We start from the raw sequence: 3,698 nt of genomic DNA, 5'->3' as shown, positions 1-3,698 counted from the left end.
TGCCAACAGGAGGGTAAAATCATAATAATAAAAGACTAAATAATAAAGGCTACATGACTGTGTTTATTAGCGTTATTTTAATTGTGTAATGAAAGTCATGAATAGGCCTAATACGTAGTGCAGACATAAATGATAGTATATTTGTTCATCCTTGTAAAGTGCACCGCCGGTCAGCCTAGATGGACACATTTGCAGCAGCCGGCCCCACCCCTTTGGCCGCTGCAAGCGCCTGCTGGAGATGGCAGTGTGAGCGATGTCAGAGTGACCATGAAGCTTTTGGTGGGAAACCCCAGTGAGGCTTACTTACAGGCGGCAGTGGACTACCAGGTCCTCCTACCACCACCACCACTTGACACACACCCAAAAATCAATGTAATTGCAGAAACATTGAAATTTACATTTGATGAAATCTAATGCAGAAGTGGCTTAAACCAGCATTCTTTCTAATGGCCAGCAGGGGGCGACTCTAATGGTTGCAAAATAAGTCCACTTTGATAGAAGTCTTTGAGAAAATGACTCCACTTCCAACTGATTTATTACCTCAGAAAACATTTAACTAATGTGTTTATGGTCTCATTGACTAGTTTTGAGTCTTCTTCAATACAACACGATATTCATTTTGCAAATTATTGTGCCATTTAGAGTAAAACAGATGATATTGCAGGGTATGCTTTAGGGCATGGCTGCCTTGTAAATGACCAGTCTCTCCCATGGTGGTGTCCTCTGAGTCTCAGTTAAAGCTTCCTCGCTCCTCCACAGCTCCAAATTTCTCGTCCAGATATGGTCACTTCTGGCTCCAACAAAAACAACATGGCAACGGCCAAAATGCCAGACTGGAGGTTTGAAAAGGGAGGTCCACAAACCAGTGAGGTCATGGTTACATCCCCTCCTATATACAGTCTGTGATTCACACCAATATGGCACATTAAGGACTTTCAAATTAAAAAGAAACCTCTAACAATCAACCGCCAGTCAGAGTGATTTCATTTACCAATGGGCTTCACTTGTCAACGCCGGTTTGACATGCTGAATCTGCAGAAAAAAAGCCAACTAGCACAGACGAGCGTCAGCAGTGCAGGATACATCAGACACTTACCAACAGCCCAACTTCGAGCGACGGCTGAATGTCGACCTTGTGTTTCAGGGCATTTAAGGCTTCCATGGCCTTAAGAGCTGTCACCTTGGTGATTGGTGGGCTCTCTGGCAGTGCAGCTTAGCGCATGAGAAGGGAAACTGAAGTAAGAAAAGGAAACAAAGAGCTAAAATCAAGAGGAAGTGAGGTCGAAACAAATTTGTTTTATAAGGTAAGATTATTTTTCTTTAGCCATTGAGCTCTTATAGTAACAGTAAATATGTTCTGTTCTTTCAACATTGGATTTTGTTGTTAATGTGCTTACTGGTTACTAGCATCAAGATCATCAAGATGGCTTTCTGGTTTCCCTTTTTGAATGAGGATTACAGACTATTGCCTATCAAACAATTAACAGTTCACAACAAGTCCTCAAATATCTACAAGTGTCTGTTAAGAACAGACAACAATCTCTCTCTTCAAATGCATGACTGGTGCTATTACTGATATCAGCTACTGGAAACAAATCTGCAACAATATTTTTTCAATGTACAATACAATACATGCAGTAGAAAATTTTACACAGAGTAGGCCCACAACACACTCAACAGAAAATGTACAAAATGTACACTAATCACCTCACTGTGTATACACACATACACACACACACACACAAACACACACATATGCAGGTGTGCCCTGAATAACCACTCTTAGTAGCAATAACTGGATGGCACATAATTACTGTATTATTGTTTTTTTATCTTTTTTTTTTTTGTTCTCATCTTTAGCTTGCTTGTATGCCTTTTATTTCTATGTATTGTATGTCTCTCCTTCTGTCTGTGCTTAGTGCAGTCCACCAATTAAAAAAAAAGTAAAAAAATTAAAGTACAGAGAGATCCTTAATGAAAACCTGGTCCAGAGCGCTGAGGACCTCAGACTGGACTGATGGTTCATCTTCCAACAGGACAATGACCCTAAACACACAGCCAAGACAACACAGAGGTGGCCTAGGGACAACTCTGTGAATGTTCATGAGAAGCCCAGCTAAAAGGGATATTAAACAGTTTAAGCATAAGCCTGCAACATAACAAAATATGAAAAAAAAGTGACGGGTTCCGAATACCTTTACTGTTTTTAATTTGACCTGAGTGCTACAATATCAAGTGACACAAGTATCCAAAAGCGAAATGAATCACAAAGCATGACCTAAACCCAACCACGTGCGTTTGTTGTTGAAGGATTTTTGAAAGAGACTGTATACAAACTGTACATTTCCTGTGAAAATGGAAGTGTATTTTGAAAACAGACAATGTATATAACAGGCTTAAGTTGACATGGCGTCCCAGAACGTCAACAACCAACGCACGCACTGTAGGGTGCCTTGCACGTCAAATGTCAACGTGGAAAGTCAAAGACATCAATATGTGACGAGGTCGGAGTGAGAATGTCTTGTTCTAGGCATCTATACATAAAGATATAGCGCGGGTGATGATTTTTACCCAACATTTAATGAAGAACTGCAATAACTGACAGGCAAAGAGTCATCAATTCAAAATCAAATGAAACTCTGGATGAAAAGAAGCAGCTGTATATCAGAGGAACAGGAACACTGTATCAGATATGTGCAGTATGAAAATGGCAGTTTATCACAACCCTGAACCTCCTTCTTGCTCATGCTCCTTCCTCTTTGTCCCCATTGCCCCCCTCCCCATCCTGCCCGGCATTCATGACTTGTTGTTTTTTTCCTCTGCCATTCACTGTGCTATGCTACTGAGCAAAGCTACAGGCAGCAGCTAACAGGCCCAGCTAACCCACCCACAGTAGGCTTCTCCTCCACACAGAGCCCTGTGTGTTTGGATGCATTGACGTCATAGCTGACGCACGGCAGCCTGGAGTGGCCGGCTCCATCAAAAGCCTGTATGCTCAGGCTTGAACAGAGGTATTATTAGCCAGCAGGGGGAGAGATACACAGAGAGAATGGGAGGAGAGGGGAGGGATGGAGTGGCGGGGGGCTGGAGGGGGGGGGGGCCTTGAGTGAACAGCAGAATTACATGCTGTCACAATTTGTGCCCTCTGAGACTCACAGGATAACTGCTTACTTGAGACAGATCTCCAGTGCAGGGGATGCAGGTAGTTTTTTTCTATTTCTTAGTTTCATTAAAATTGACAAATTATTAGAAGCCTCGAAAGTCCTGACAATTGAAATTTTTTATCTTGTGCGATCAAAATATTCTCCTGCACAAAAAAAAGATTTAAAAAAATGTGTTCTTCAGGACTTTGGGGGCTTAGTAATAAAAATAATAATTAACTTCACTCATATATCCCATTTCATAAACAAAATGCAGCTCAAAGTGCATTACATTTAGAGTAAATTAAAGGATAACTTCGGTATTTTTCAACCTGGGCTCTATTTCCCCATGTGTATGTGCGCGTATGATTCATAGGTACAACTTGTTTTAAAATTGGTTCAGTATTGAGGGAGGCGGATGCAGCTGGCAGCCGCGAAACGAGCTAAAACGGTAATGGGGGCAAATGCGTCCCGTATAAGTTTGTGCATTAAAAGTGCTTTTTTTCGCCACTGACCGGTTCAGATCGCCAGTGCTATCTCTGTAAATAGCATACTAAG

Source organism: Epinephelus moara, chromosome 18, assembly GCF_006386435.1.
Source record: "Epinephelus moara isolate mb chromosome 18, YSFRI_EMoa_1.0, whole genome shotgun sequence".
NCBI lineage: Eukaryota > Metazoa > Chordata > Actinopteri > Perciformes > Serranidae > Epinephelus > Epinephelus moara.
Note: the sequence above shows the minus strand (reverse complement) of the source record.